General features: G+C 35.9%; 1 protein-coding gene across 4 annotated transcripts in view; it reads right to left on the bottom strand.

Annotated features, from left to right (window-relative positions):
- Positions 1 to 16,532, bottom strand: part of ROCK1 (Rho associated coiled-coil containing protein kinase 1) — a 146,229-nt gene that overhangs the window by 92,100 nt on the left and 37,597 nt on the right. The window lies entirely within an intron of this gene.

Here is a 16,532-nt window from a genome sequence, read left to right as displayed (position 1 = left end):
GATAACATAAGTACACTTAATTTTAGGTTACATATCAATTGCAAGATGCATCAGAAAGATACAGACAATAATCAATATACTGCACAATTATTTGTGTCTACCATGCAGTCTCTATAGAATCACTGTAGATATATAAAGATAACTTTAAAACACAGTTCCTCCTCTTAAGGAGTTCAAACTCTAGCAAATGAAACAGAAACAAACAATGAAAAAAAGTACAAAAAAAAAAAAGGGAAAAGAAAAGAAAAAGCTATGAGGAGGATAAGCAGAGTTTGTAGAAAACTAAGGAAGACGCCTAACCCAAACCTGCCTGGGAAGGAGGTGGCTAGAAAAGGCTTTCTGAAAATGGTAACACCTAAAACAAGTCTAAAATGGAGCACAGCAGTTAGCCAGGTGGGGAGAAGAAAAGAGAATACTATAGGCAGATGGGCAATATAAGCAAAGGCACAGAGGAACTACATATAAGCAGCTCTGCTGCTCAAGTATCAAGTTTGTGGTAAGGGTTCAAAGGAGACACTGGAGAGTCCCAAACTGGTAAAGGAGCTTGAACTTTACATGTAGGCAAGTATTTATAAAACTATTATTTAATCATAAAAAATATTTTCTCACAATAAAATTTAAAGCAACTCAATTTTATAGAAAAGAAAGTGCTCTGCTTCAGGAGGGTAGCGGTGCCGTGGTCAGGATATCAGAGAGGGGCTGGAGTTTCATCTACTTTATACTCTTCCATAAAGCAGCCCCTGAGAGTCCTGTGGGATCTGCTGGGAACTGAGAAACACCACGAAAAGAAATAGGCAGATAAACAACACGGTCAAATTTACATTTCAGCTAAACCACTCTGGGAAATATGTAAAAAGATGAACTCAATAAGGACAAGACTGGGGGTGGGGAGAATTTTAAGAGTACTGTAATATTCCAGATGAGAGTTAAGAAAGTCCTGAACCAGGATGTGTTATATAATAATAGCCTGTGAGGTTGAGAAAGGATCCCTAGCTCTGGTTATATGAGGTTGAGAGCCATAAATAGGCTGAAAAGTCTGTTGTTTGAGCCCAGAAAATATATCTGCTGCAAATTTATGTGGGAATGACGATCTTGCTTCCTGTTTTAATTTCTAACAGCACAGGAAGTGTATAAAGTAGCTTGATATGTGATTCAAACAACATTAGTTGTCAGAATGACTTTATTACATTTGAGTATGGCATTAAACTGCTGTCTTGCATTTTAATTTTAGGTTAAGAAACATTATCAAAAAACTAACTTCCAAAGTCAATCAGTATTTAATGAAAACTCAGTTAACAGTTGGGAGTGGCTCTAAAAACCTTCATCTTGGTCTCTGTCTTAGCTCATGCTGCCATACAAAATACCACAGACTGAGTGGTTTAAACAATATTCATTTTTTTTCATAGCTCTAGAGTCTGGAAGTCCAAGATCAGGGGACCAGCATGTTTGATTCTTGTGAGGCCTCTCTTCTTGGCTTGTAGGCAGCTGCTATCTCTGTGTGTTCACATGACCTCTTCCTAGTGTGTGACAAGGTAAGGACACCGATCCTATCTTATCAGAGCCTCACCCTTATAACCTCATTTAACCTTAACTGCCTCCTTCTGACCCAATCTCCAAATACAGTCATTGGGGGTTAAGGCTTCAACATATAAATGGGGAGTTAAGGGGACAACACAAAATTTAGTCCATACCAGTCCTTAAAAAAAAACACAATTAACAGCACCACTGCTAAGACATCAACTTACTTTATACTAAGATAAATTGAATGTTCAGTTCTAATTTCTGACAAAAATTTACTGATGATTTACAGACAAAAAGAACTGATGATGTAAGTCCATGAAAGTGAGTGATGTGTGTACCACTGACACTGTGGTTCAATAAAACATGATAGATTCAAATATTTTCCACAAAGTACCTGCTGATGTGTAATACAAAATAACTATAGGCTTTAAAGACCTTGTGTTTTCCTAAGCTTTGGCAGTTTGTCCAACTAAGCCTTTTTCTGTACCATACATAATTTTAACTACTATCACTTGTAACACACCTCAGCAGACTCCTCTTTAAGCTGTACTTAGTATTTTCTCCACTTCTTTAAAAATATTCTTGCCTGTACTTGTTCCATGAAGACTACACATAGAGAGCGTAATTCTTTAGTTACTTCAAACTCAGCACTGACTCCTCAAACAAGAGTCAAGGAAAATCAAAGTTGTTTGTCTTATTTTTTGTCTATTGATGTTGCTCTCGATGACCTCAATTCTTTGAGCAACTGTTCTTGCCAAAAAGCTAATAGTCTTAAGGCAATTTTTCTCTCCACACATTTTTTTTTGCTGCTGCAAACACTCACCATTAGTGAATGGCTTTCCCTGTTCGGCTAATAAGCCACTCATAAACTAATGTAAGGTTGCAGCCTGATTCCTTTTTTATTTTTGTGAAGAAAATTCTGTGATGAGATATTCCATTTCAAGTTTTCTATTTTTTCTGACTGTTGCTTTCTTGTGAGTTGGGAATATTATGATGAGGACTCACTCTGGTAACATCAAATATATTATTTTAGCACAGCAACAATGTCACTGCAAAATAAACACAATGCTTTGCCTTTTAACTTCACAAAATAATCCACAGTTCACTGTGCCTCAAAATGATAACACTCAAAGTTGTTTTCTTTTTTTTTTTTTTGACACAACGGGTATGCAGCGGCAATAAAAAATAAAATGTTGTGGTATGGTGATACACATGAAACACTGTTCCGTTGTAACTGTACCACCATGATTTAGCTGAGTAGCAGTGTGAACCAATAACTGTCATGTATAATTTCTGTCCCAAGTACTCAATTCAGCCACTGGAGCACAAAACCAGTCACAAGACAATACATAAGAATGAATGTGGCAATATCCCAGTAAAACTTTATTTATGGACACTGAAATCTGAATTTCATATAATTTTCACATGTCATGACATATTTTTCTTTTGACCTTTCATCAATCACTTTAAAAATATAAAAAACATTCTTTGTTCATAAGACATAAAAACAGGTGGTGGGCCACAGGCTAACTGTGGGTTGCAGTCTGCCAACCCCTGCTCTAATTGAAACCCAGCTCCCCACAAAGGACACTGCTTCCCTTGCAGCTCTCAAGTGGTGACCTTTACCTTCACTCACATGCCTTATACCACTGGCCCTGAAAGTGGGACAGGTGAACTCCACTATTATCTCTATACCCCCATCCTGAATCTGCCAGCTTTGATTTTCATGTTATTAGGTCATATTTCTCACTACCTCTCATTATTGCTATAATCCACTGACTTGCAGGTCATCACATTTCAGTCAGAAAATTTTAGTTCCTGGTTTACTGACCTCTCCAATATTCACCTGTTTTAATTCTTAGGGATTTTATTATATCCATGGACGACACTTCTAATATCCTGGCCTCTCAATACCTTTAACTTCTCTCCTTCAATGCTCTTGTCCTGTACATTTTCTTCCCTCTTCTCAAACCTTGCACAGCTCTCCCACTGATCCTCATTCATAGCTAAGACATTTTTGGTTACCATCCTGAATCAAATAAAACAATCAGAAGAAAACTGCCACAGATTTACCACCACCACCACCACCACCACCACCACCACCACACACACACACACACATTTAACTGCCAAAATGTGCAGGTATATATTTGGTCACCTTCTACTACAGGAGAATACTGCTATTTTATACCAATCTTTCCATCAGTGATGTCACATCCTTTTTCACTAGTTCAAGGACATGGGTCCAGCAATACTACCCTCTTTCTCTTGTATTTTTAAGTTTCCCCTTTTCTAACCAGATCCTATCATGCTTATTTTCATTCTCATCTTAAACGTATCTCTTCATCCCATTTCTCTCACCAGCTTCTTCTGCCTCATTACTCAACTTCACTACAGCAAAATCCCTCAAATGTTGTCTATCCTCTCAGTTTCTGTATCTTTCTTCATATTTGCTTTTAAGTCCATTTAGGAGGGATTTGGCCACTATCTTTCTATCAAAGCTGCTTGTCAAAGCCACAAATTACCACCATTTTGCTAAATCCAATGACAAATTCTCAGTTCTCATCTTGACATTATCAGCAGCTTTTGACAGTTTGGTCCCTCTCTGTTGGTATACTTTCTTTACTTGACTTCCACATTCTTCCAACAATGCTGAGGATATTTTTTCAACCTCAATAGTTACTTCTCAGTTGCCTTTGCTGGCTCCTCCTCTCCCAGAGTTCTTAACACTGAGCATCTCAAGGCTTAATCTTTCATAGTGTTTTCTTCTCTGTTTACCTTTATTTCTTTGGTGGCCTTTAAAAGCCACCTACATGTCAATCAATTTTTATGGCTAGTCCAGATCTCTCTCTTAAGCTTCAGGTTTATATAATCAATTGCTTACAAAATATATCTACTTGGGTAACAGACCTCTCAAATTTAATGTGTATGAAACTGAAGAGATGTTTTCACCCAAAACCTCTACCTGTGATCTCCATATTTCTGTTAACAGAAACAGTTCAATTTTGCTAAAATCTAGGGAGCATGCTTGACTCCTTTTTTTTTCCTTACACACCACATCCTATTATTCAGGAAAATATGCTAGCTCTACCTTTGAAATATTATCTCCAATCTGATAACTTTTCACTTTCTACACTGCTAACATGCTGGACCAAGCCACTATCATCTCTTCCTAGGATTATTACAATTGCTTCTTAACTGATGTCTATCCTTGCCTCTCCATATTTTATTCTTAACCCTAGGTGATATTCTTAAAAACACAAGTCAGAGCATGTCACTCCTCTGCTTAAAACTCTCTAATGTCTTGCCATCTCAGCCAGAGCAAAAGTCAAAGATCTTACAATGGCCTACAAGACTCTACATGACCTAGCCTATTTCCTTACTTCTCTGACATCATCCTACTATTCTTCTTGCTCAATCCTCTCCAGCCACAATGGCTTCTTCCTTGCTTGCTGCCTCTCAAACATGCCCGATATATTCTTCCCAAAGTCTTCGCACTGGCCATTCCTCTGTATGCCATTCCCTTCCCTCAAGCATCTGCTTGGCTAATTCTCTCAAGTACTTCAACGATTTTCTCAAATATCATTTTTTAGTGAGTGCCAAACTAGTCACCTTATCTAAAACTGCAGAATTCTCAAAACGTCCAATCCTTCTTACAGTATTCTATGTTTTTCCCATAATAAGTAACAATTTCTTTGTCATTTACAGAATTTGTTTCATGCAAAATTATAAATTTGGTAAGCCCTCATTAATTCTAAGACCAATAAATAGGATTATGTAACCATTAGACCCTTTTACCAATTTCTGATTGTCTACTTTGTAGAGCTAGGTGATGCTGACAGAAAGCTAAGATTCAGAGAAGTGAGATATTACTCCACAGCACAGTAAGCAAAAAATGAAATGGGTAAATTGAGTCACAAAAAGACACCATAAGTCTTGACTGGCCACTAACTAGCTAATCAGTCCCTAAATAATCATCAGTTAGCAAAAGAGGCAGAAAGATTGATAATTTATAGTTTCAGGATTACCAACAATTCAAAATGATTTCAATCACACACTCTTCAACCTAACTTTCTAGAAATCAACTGGATGATTTTTCTTAAGAATCCTTAAAAAAGTCACAATTCAAATCCAGTAAATTCTACTTCTAGAAATTTTTCCTAAGGAAGTTAGATATAATGTGGAACCAAGATTTTTACAATGTTTTTTCAAATATACAGATTGAATAATTTTATATACATATAATGGAGTATTAGGCAACATTTAAAATTGTGTTAAAAAAAACAAGACGAAATCAGAAAGGGAGACAAACCATAAGAGACTTAATCATAGGAAACAAACTGAGGGTTACTGGAGGGGAGGAGGGTGGAGGGATGGGGTAACTGGGTGATGGACATTAAGGAAGGCACGTGATGTAATGAGTACTTGGTATTATATGACTGATGAATCACTGACCTCTACCTCTGAAACCAATAATACATTATATGTTAATTAACTGAATTTACATTAGAAAGAATAATCACATAGAATGAACATATAATGTTGAGCAAACAAACAGAATAAACTGCACAAATATATAAACACAAATATATATTGGTACGTGTGAACAGAAAAAAGACCATAAGGAAATACAGCAAAATAATACTTGTAATCATTTCTGAGTGTGGTGGGATTTCAGATTATTTTATTCCTCACATTTTCTATATATTTAAATTTTCTATAATAACTATTGCTTTCTCATGAGAAAAAGACATATCTGCCTAGTCTAAAATCTGAGATTATAAAGTGACCATAATTTTATGTACCATCACAGACTGTAAGACACATCCTAATTGTTAAATAAGTTTTTTTAAATGTCAGGATGAAATATAGTAATAAAAGCTATGCACAATACACTGTTTGACCAAAATACTGCTACTCTTTGCCTAAAGAAACCTAGTATACCTTGTATACTTTTAGAGTAGTCAAAGTATCCCTAAAAAGCTCTAAAATTACATAAGACTTATCTAGAAAATCTACAATATTCAATTCCATAAAAATGTTTTAATGCAAAAATTATTTTATGTCCAAATCTTCAAATAAAATTCAAACTCCAGGAAGATATGCCATGTTTTGCCAGTGTACACACACACACACACACACACAGAGTAATCCAGTTTGAGAAACTGGGGAGGGGGGAGGAATCCAAATTCTTAACATAGCATAAAATGGCTTTTAGACCTTGTTACTGTCGGGTTCTCCAGTGTCTCATTTCTAGATACTCTCCCCAACATGCTCTACCAATGCCCAGTTATTTGCAATTGCTCACATTACCATACTGGTCCAAATCTCCATACCTTTGCAGATACTGATCATCAGGCAAAAATGACTTGGCCCACGTTATTTGACCGCCTTACTATCAAACAAGATCTTATCCTGTATCTCCTCTTCAGCCATTGTTGATCTCCTCATGCAGATGGGCTAACTCCCTCTCCTCTCAAACACAGTTTCTCTATTATTTCATCCACCACTCTGGACTGAAATTGTTTATATAGCTATGTTTCTTCTATTATATAGTACAATCCCTTTCCTTAAGGATAGAGACCACACTTCATTCATGGATATGTTCTTGATGTACATACATGCTCAATGATACTTATTGAAACATTAAAAACATTTAATGATATTATTTATAAATGGAGACAAATCAACTACATGCAGCTCTTACCTATTCAAGAACAACAGAAAAGCTAGTCAACTTTTATTTACTCCAAAACAATGAAAGTATGTATCTAAAAATCAATCTTGGATTTTTCAAAATGCTAAACATAGAATTACCATATGACTCAGCAATTCCACTTGTAGGTATTAACCCAAGAGAAATGAAAACATATGTCCACAAAAAACTTGCACACAAATGTTCATAGCAGCAGTATTCATGATAGCCAGAAAGTAGAAACAATACGAATGTCCATCAAGAGATGAATGGATAAACAAAATGTGGTAAGTATATCTACACAATGGAGTATTACTTGGCAATTAAAAATATGTGCTACAACATAGATAAATCTTGAATAATACATCATACTAATTTCAAAAAAGTCACAAAAGACCACACATATAACTCCATCTATAGGTAATGTCCATTATCTATGGCGTATCTATACTGGAATAAAATAGATTAATCATTGGCCAGGGCTGGGGAGCTTAGGGAAATATGGGAGTGACTGCTAATGCATATGGGGTTTCTTTATGAGGTGATGAAATGTTCTAAAAGTGACTGGTAATGGCCGCACAACTCTAAAAATAAATACAAAGAACCAATGAATTGTATACTTTAAGTGGGTGAATTTTATAGTACATAAATTATATCTCAACAAAGCTATTTAACAAATCAATCTTGGGTTTGGCAATGATTTTTATATATAGCACCAAAAACATAATCCATAACAGAAATAATAGATAAATTAGACTATCAAAATCAAAAACTTCTGCTGTGTGAAAGACGGTATATACAGCCTTTCGAGTCTGGAGTGGAGCTTACTGATCCCCCTGCCTGTAAGTGTAGGCTGAACTATTGATCAGATTCCAAAACAGTAGGGTATGGAAAGGGAAAACAGCAACTTTCTGGCAGAGAAGGCTGGCAGACTACTATTTTAAACCAAGTGATAAAAGTTAACATTACCATTGATAAATCATGGTATCACAAACCTACACCCCAGTCTAACATCAAACACAAACTGTGGGACATTCTACAAAATACCTGATCACTAATCTTCAAAACTCAAGGTCATAAAAAAAAATAAGCAAAAACTGAGAAACTATCAGACTGGAGGAAACTAAGGAGAAATGGCAACTGAATACAATGAAGTATTCTACACTGGATTCTGGAACCAAAACCAAAAGAAATTAATGGAAAAACTAAAGTAAAGTATGTAATTAGTTAACAGTAATAGGTCAATTTTAATTTGTTAGTTCTGTCAATGTGCCATGTTATATAAAATGTTAACATTAGGGAAAACTGGGTAAAGGGCATACACAGGAATCTCTATTCTTACAACTTCCCCATGAGTTTATAATATGATTTATTTTAAAAATAAAGAGGACATTTAACATTTCTTTTTTAAAAATCTAATTTAGTGGTATTTTATTTATAATAACTTCAAACAAGCTTTTGTAATATCCTAGGTCATACTGCATAATTTATTCAATTTTATGGCTTCATTTTAAAATCCTAACTTTTATACTACCTTCTGGTATAAACTGCATTTGGCACTATATATCCAAAATGTACGCTGGATACAACTTTTGACTCAGCAATTCCTGGATTCACTCCAAAGAAATAAGCAGCAAGTATGTACCACATTATATACACAAGAATGTTTATCACAGCCTTATTTATACTAGTGGAAAAGTGGAAGGAATCTAAGTGTCCACCATTACAGAAAGTTTTTAAAATTAAGGTACATTATCTTTCTCATTCAGATGGAGGGGTGTCTTTTTCTTATTTTAACCCATATTTGTTGAAATATTAATACATTTGTTCAACTGTTAACTGTTCAATGGTCATTTATTTCTTTTCCCCTTTATACTACATATTCAGCTACCTTGTCCATTTTAAATTATTTTTCTTATTGATTAGATATTAGAAATATAATTTTTTACATATTGTAATTTTTTTCAGTTTGTCAATGTTCTTTATATATGTCTTTCCTTATATATAGTTTTGAAAAGGCAAAAATCTGTCAATGTTTCCTTTACAGTTGCTAGTCCCAGAATCCTCCTTTTAAAAAAATACATTCCCTACCTGAAGACCATATAATTTCATCTAGTACCTTATATGTCTTTACATTTCTAATATGTTATGAAGTACAGACTGAAATTTGTTTTCCCTCATATGGACATCCAATACAAACTACTGAAAAATCTACCTTTTCCCCAATGACATGTCATGTTAAGCTTATATCAAATTTTCATATAACAAAAAAGTATGCTTCTTCACCCTCTATGATAATCTACTGGTCTTCTTGTCCTTCAAGAAAGTACTATTTTTCTTATACTTCAGTATACAGTTGAAGAATTAATCCCAATATATTATGACTACAATCCTGTCCCCACCTCCCAGAAATAGAAATACATTCACCATTCAAGTGCTAGAGTTACCAAACTATGCAAGCCATTTATAGACCTAATATGCAAAAAACTCAAGCTTGCCAAAACCTTACCACATTTCAATGCTTTCCGGCTGGAATATATCCCACATTATGCAGACTCCTACACGTACCTTAATATTTAGCTGTGGAGAAGGTTTGTTTTTTTTTAAGATTTATTTATTTGAGAGAGAGAGAGAAAAAGCGAGCACATGTGCAAGAGTCGGGGAGTGGCAGGGGAGAGAATCTTCAAGCAGACTTCCTGCTGAGGGTGGAGCCTGACACAGGGCTTGATCCCATGACCCTAAGATTGAGACCTAAGCTGAAACCAAGAGTCAGACGCTTAACTGAGCCACCCAGGCACCCCGAAATTTATCCTTTTTAAATGTAGAACAGTACACATAGGTAGTACATAAATTCTGCTTTTAGAATTGTTGCTCCTTAGAATTCCTGAAAAAGTATACACCTCTAACTACCATCAAACTTTACATTCCAAGTAGGTGAAAACCATCTTTAGTTTTACTAGAGATAATGCAATACACATCTTCAATATTACAGTATGTAATGAGACACTCTTAGGAGAAACTAGTCACAAACATTAAAATGAGAGCTTTTCTACAAGTCATAAAATCTTGTGATGTTTTGTTTGAATGATTATTACGACCTTAATTTAAAGTGAGAAAAAGTCTTCCTTTTTCTATTGAGCAATATGTACCTTTTGTGTAATTCTACAAGGAGCTAAGGCAAACACAGTCAAGTTGTTTTTACTTCCTTGGATGGAAGTAAATGGATTCTTTGATGATATCAGCAGAATATGCTAAAGTGAAAATAACTTATTTCTCCTTCACATTTTTTTAAAAGATTTTATTTATTTATTTGAGAGCGCGAATGAGATAGAGAGAGCATGAGAAGGGGGAGGGCCAGAGGGAGAAGCAGACTCCCTGCCGAGCAGGGAGCCCAATGCAGGACTCGATCCCAGGACTCCAGGATCATGACCCGAGCCGAAGGCAGTTGCTTAACCAACTGAGCCACCCAGGCGCCCTCTCCTTCACATTTTTAATACAAGATAATTGCTTACTGATTTTAATCACCAACCAACGAATAGCTAATTTAAAGATGACAGTAACATTCAACTATCACAGTAATCATTTAATAAGTAAAAAGGTTTCATGATTTTATGATTTTAAAAGTATAGAGAAAAAGCATTTTATGTTTTGAAACCTGCCAAAGGAATGACATTAAAACTTCAAGACAGGGGAAAGAGGAATAAACTTTCTAATGACCATTACTGCCTGTTTACATAAAAACAAATACCTAATTAAATGTTTGTAATCCATTAAATCTCATTTTTGGAAGGAGATTAAGAAAGTATCCACTGGAGAAAAGGTTAAACTCCATTTTATGAAACATTAAAATATTGTATGATTGGTTACCAAATATAATTACTTGGAAAAATAAACGAAAACTTTAAGATACAACCCGTTTACAATGATAAATGTAATGTAATCCTTTAATATAATGATTTAATATGATTTACCCTTTAAAATGATAAAAGAAACTTTGGAAAAAATTTATTTTCCACATCTCAACTGAAATTATTTTGTTCTTGCCAAGTATGGCTTATTCGTTGATTTATCTGTATGCCTGTTCTTGATTTGATGATTTTACGCGGGTGGCTATCTTTTTTAGAAATCACTATTCTGAGACAGTTTAACAAGGACTAAATATGTACATCATCAATTCTAGGCTAGTGATTACATCTGAAAGAGGAAGACATAGATTGTAACTTAACATCTTATTTTGAACAAAAGACCAGAAGCAAATAGAGCAAAATGTTAACTACTAATTTAATCGTGATCACGGATACACAGATATGTGTTATATTAATTCATTTGAAATACGTGGTAATAAAAAACAATTTAAAAAGACAATGATCATATCCAAACTCTACTAACAAAAGAATACTTTCTAGATCAACTCTAACAAGTCAGCATTTAACCTCTAATACATTTAACAACTATTTAATGCGTACCTAATATTTAGCCAGCTTTCGCAACACAAATACAAGTGCTTCTGGTCTCGTGACACTTCCATTCCAGTGATGAGGGAAAAAGAAGAGGAATGGAGACCAATCAAATAATCACACAAATAAATATAACCTCACTGTGATAAGTGCACAAGACACCAGGAAGGCACATACCTAGCAGCAGTACATCTGACCTAGCTCCAGGGGCTAGGAAACTAGAGTGAATGCTTATTTGAAATTTAAAGGATGACTCCTTTAAGTTGGATGGAGTTAGAAGGAATTTTAGAAAGAGGAAAACAACATCTAAAAGTATTGTGGAGAAGGTATCAGAGTGCTTTCTAGGAACTAAGTATAAGCCGTATGGTGGAGGTATAAGGAAACAAAGGAGTAGCAGTACAGATAAGAATTAACTTGAAAGGTTATACAGCAAATTGTATGAAAGGCTGGGAGTGAGATTTGACTTAAGCAATTTGCCGTTGAAAAAGAATCCTCTGGGGCGCCTGGGTGGCTCAGTTGGTTAAGCGACTGCCTTCAGCTCAGGTCAGGATCCTGGAGTCCCGGGATCGAGTCCCACGTCGGGCTCCCTGCTCAGCAGGGAGTCTGCTTCTCCCTCTGACCCTCTTCCCTCTCGTGCTCTCTATCTCTCATTCTCCCTCAAATAAATAAATAAAATCTTTAAAAAAAGAAAAGAACCAACTCTAAATGGGGAAAAACAGATAAACTGAGAGTAGACAGAAGACTTACTGAGATCAATCAATGGAGATGATGAAGCATGAACAAGAATAGTTGTAATAGAAAACAAAGTTCAGGCCTCGTCTGTAGACTGCTACTGACCAAAATCTACATTCATGGGTCTTTTCTTCAGTTTATAGTAAGACCATTTGTTTATCTTTAATTTTCTGGCAGCTCCAATATTCTCCAAAGGTTTTCTTTTTTTTATTAACATATAACGTGTTATTTATTTCAGGGGTACAGGTCTGTGATTCTGCAGTCTTACACAATTCACAGCGCTCACCATAGTACCTACCCTCCCCAGTGTCCATCACCCAGCCACCCATCCCTCCACACTCCTCCCCTCCAGCAACCCTCAGTTTGTTTCCTATGATTAAGAGTCTCTTATGGTTTCTTGTTTCATTTTCTTCTCTCTTCCCCTATGATCCTCTGTTTTGTTTCCTAAATTCCACATATCAGTGAGATCAAATAATAATTGTCTTTCTCTGATTGACTTATTTCGCTTAGCATAATACCCTCTAGTTCCATCCATGTCATTGCAAATGGTTAAGATTTCATTTTTTTTGATGGCTGCATAACATTCCATTGTGTATATATATCACATCTTCTTTATCCATTCATCTGTTGATGGACATCTAGGCTCTTTCCACAGTTTGGCTATAGTGGACATTGCTGCTATGAACATTGGGGTGCAGGTGCCTCTTCGGATCACTACATTTGTGTCTCTGGGGTAAAGGAGTGCAATTGCTGGGTCATAGGGTAGCTCTATTTTCAACTTTTTGAGGAACCTCCATACTGTTTTCCAGAGTGGCTGCACCAGCTTGCATTCCCGCCAACAGTGTAGGAGGGTTCCCCTTTCTCCGCATCCTCACCAACATCTGTCGTTTCCTGACTTGTTAATTTTAGCCATTCTGACTGGTGTGAGGTGGTATCTCATTGAGGTTTTGATTTGTATTTCCGAGTAATGTTGAGCACTTTTTCATGTGTTGGCCATTTGGATGTCTTCTTTGCAGAAATATCTGTTCATGTCTTCTGCCCATTTCTTGATTAGATTCTTTGTTCTTTGGGTGTTGAGTTTGATAAGTTCTTTATAGATTTTGGATACTAGCCCTTTATATGGTATGTCATTTGCAAGTATCTTCTCCCATTCTGTCAGTTGTCTTTTGGTTTTGTTGACTGTTTCCTTCTGCAAAGGTTTTCTAAAGATCCTCAACACATCAGCATGTTCATTCAATATTCTAGGGTGTAATCTGCCTAGATCTGGGAATGTAAAGTAATTTGAAGAGCTCAAATTTCTTCTCCTTCTCTGAACTTCAATTCTAAGTTTTTAAAAATCATGAGAATAATGAAAACAAAAAAAGTAATCTTATTTTTAATAATTCTTTATCATCCCATCCATTAAGCCAAAAGCCCCAACCTGCCATTTCAGTCTTTTCTGCCATCTGTCCTCCTCCTTACCCCCTCCCACTCATCATCAATGAAGTTCAATTTAAACAAAATTCCTGGTTCCTCAAAGATATCATACTTTTAGATTGCTCTCTGACTTAACAAATGCTACGCCCTCTCTGCCTGAGCTGCTCTTCCTCAATTAAGAAATCTAGCCTGGGGGCACCTGGGTCGCTCAGTCAGTTGGGCAGCAGGCTCTTGGTCTGGCTCACGTCATGATCTCTCAAATAAACAAATCTTCAAAAGAAAAAAAAAAGAAATCTAGCCTGGTCTTTTAAGACTCAACTCGAATATTACTTTCCTTCTTAAGGCTTTCTTTACTACCTCAAGATCTGTGTATCATTACATTCTCTACAAAGTTCAATATAAAAGTACATATATGTAGAAAAAATATATATAAAAGTTACTATTTGCTCCTGTATTTCCCTTCACAAGATGGTAAGATCTACAATTTTAAAGAAAAACACTGTCTTATTCTTCATGTCTTTAGTGACTGGACATGAAAAAAATATTTCAAGAATAAATGGTCTCACAGGGGTGCCTGGGTGGCTCAGTCGGCTAGGCATCCAACACTTGGTTTCTGCTCTGGTCGTGATCTCAGTTGTGGGATGGAGCCCCACTTTGGGATCCACACTGGGTGTGGAGGCTGCTTGAAATTCTCTCTCTCCCCCCGCTCCCTCCACCCCTCCCCCCCACCACCCCAGCTCTCTCAAAAATGAATGAATGGTGGTGGTGTGTAGTAAATTCATCACTTTCTCATACATCTTCAACCCATTACTCTAAATGGAGAAGGAAGAGTGGGGGAAGTTCCTTTTCTTGTCTTAAGAACTTCTCACAAGGGCGCCTGGGTGGCTCAGTTTGTTAAGCAACTGCCTTCGGCTTGGGTCATGATCCTGGAGTCCCGGGATCGAGTCCCACATCGGGCTTCCTGCTCAGCAGGGAGTCTGCTTCTCCCTCTGACCCTCTTCCCTCTCGTGCTTTCTATCTCTCATTCTCTCTCTCTCTCAAATAAATGAATAAAATTTAAAAAAAAAAAAAAAAAAGAACTTCTCACAAGTCTCGGCTCATCACAGGCTTTTGGCCTAACCTAATTTTTATAGATTTATGCTACTCTTTCACATTTATCTCTGAATATATACCCATACTTGATATGGTTGTTTCAAACTGAGCTAAGAACTTCCGTGGAATAACCCTGATTTCTTGAGCTAAAACTTTCTTATATTTACCCCTTTTTGAAATTCAGCCTTCACCTGGAACCACTACTAACAGGATTTATCTTTTAAATAAATTTAATTAAATCTCCTAAGCTTGGACCACGTGCCTGTCAGTGCCCAGAATTTCTTTCCTTCATTAATATAAAGTCTTAGGCAGTAGTTCTCAACTGAGAGCAATTTTATGCCCAGGGGACATTTGGCAAAGTCTTAAGACATTTCTGGTTATCACAACTGAGGGAAGGAGAAGAGTATGCTACTGGCATCTAGAAGGTAGAGGCCAGGGATACTACTAAATATGCTACAATGCAAAGGACAGCCCCTCCCCACAACAGAGTTATCTGATCCAAAATGTCAACAGTGCCACTTCTGAGAAAACCCGGTCTAAAATGAACTGAATGCTTTGTCTCAAGGTCTCTGTCAAATCCCAAATGCTAACCAATTCAGACTTTTTGGTCACAATTAAACTCAGAATAGCTAATTATTCTCATTATTTTCTCTATAAATAATTGAGAAAGCAAATAAAAAGTCTGTCAACTGTTAATATGCTTTTATAAGTAGAAGCTGCTACACCATCACTCCCAGAGCTAATATGCCACTTTTGTAATCTATAAGGAAAGCTATAGTATGCTACCATAAAATACCATTTCAGGGTTTATTTTTTTATCCAAACAAATGCTCTCTACCACATTTTTACTCTCAGGTTCATGGAATTTCTCATACAATACTCTTCCCTCCTCTATTATCTTCTTTTAGACTGGTTATATTTGTTTAATAAGTTTGCTTTTCTACTAACATAATTATGAATCCTGTACCCCAACTCTCAGTGACATTCATAATGGTTTACAAACATATACAGTCATAATCACTGTTCCCAAATTCTCCTTTTCTCCTCCTTCCAATGCACTCACCCAAACATGTTTCTTCTAAAATGTGACTAACTCCCACCATTTTATCTGGATCTCTAACACCTACTTAAAATTCACCTTAAAATCTTTATTAGTTACATGAGGATGATAAACATTTTCTTTGTAGTCCTTATTATTCAGGTACCATACACCAGAGTCCAGAAAAGCAAATCTTTATATTTAACTAATTATTCAGTCAAATGGTCAGAGATTCTCATTTCCCTTTCAGTCTGTAAACATTCTTCAACATGAAGAGATGAAAATTAACAGTCTGTAATACAGTTAGGCCTAAAGTTTAAAATATTTCAAACTGCTATACTTTAAAGCTGTTATACTCTAGTGAGACTTCAGCTGAATTACTAAAGAGAAAGATTTTATCCCATGTTCCAGGTGTATCCTTAGATCACTATATCTGATATCCATCAGGAAAAAGCAATTCAAAGCAAACAGTCACCTTCAGTAAAAAAATTTTGATGAACTTACTAATGAAAGCTATAAATATCCATATAATCAAATTTTAGCAGAATATAAAATCCTATCATTCCATGAAGATCTATTA

This window comes from Callorhinus ursinus, unplaced genomic scaffold (genome assembly GCF_003265705.2).
Source record: "Callorhinus ursinus isolate GAN/ISIS: 27379988/994484 unplaced genomic scaffold, GSC_fseal_2.0 scaffold11, whole genome shotgun sequence".
NCBI lineage: Eukaryota > Metazoa > Chordata > Mammalia > Carnivora > Otariidae > Callorhinus > Callorhinus ursinus.
This window is presented reverse-complemented; position numbering and strand designations above follow the sequence as displayed.